The following is a 577-nucleotide window of genomic DNA, read 5'->3' as shown; positions in this document are numbered from 1 at the left end:
AAATGCAAAGAAAAGGCTTACGGTGTTGTTATTGGAAATGATGGTTATCTACCTGCTAAGCTAAGAGTGAGGGCAGGACACAAATTATTTTTTGTCGTTAATGGTCACTAAAATGTTTTTAAGCTCAACATGTCCAGTATTAAAATTCAAAATCTTTATTAACAAATATGCTCTGTTTTTTGGGAAGCGGAGCCAGCCAATCCTGCTCGCGTATGCAAATTAGCAATGTGCTTTTCCACAGTTAATAACAGGGGCAACGTGGAACAGATTGCGTGAAGACAGCAGGTCTTCACTCCTGTTGGTGGACCTCAACGGACCTCCTCTGGACAAATTCCACCCATTTCCATTCGTCAGAAGCTGGATTAAAGCAGGACATGTGCGTGCATGAAAGAGAGAGACAAACAGACAGTCTTTGTGCATGTGTGTGTTTTCAGAGACTGTCTATTCAGGCTCTTGCCCGCTCTACCAGATTCACAGAAAGCTTCATCCACCAAGCTGTCAGGAAGCTGCCCCCCATCAAAAAAAAAAATCACTCCGGACAAACTGTCTCCTGCACTACTATTAATACTATATTTAT

This window comes from Cyprinodon variegatus, unplaced genomic scaffold (assembly GCF_000732505.1).
Source record: "Cyprinodon variegatus isolate N-32 unplaced genomic scaffold, C_variegatus-1.0 Scaffold674, whole genome shotgun sequence".
NCBI classification, from domain to species: domain Eukaryota; kingdom Metazoa; phylum Chordata; class Actinopteri; order Cyprinodontiformes; family Cyprinodontidae; genus Cyprinodon; species Cyprinodon variegatus.
The sequence above is the reverse complement of the archived record's forward strand: the minus strand, read 5'-3'. Positions refer to the sequence as shown.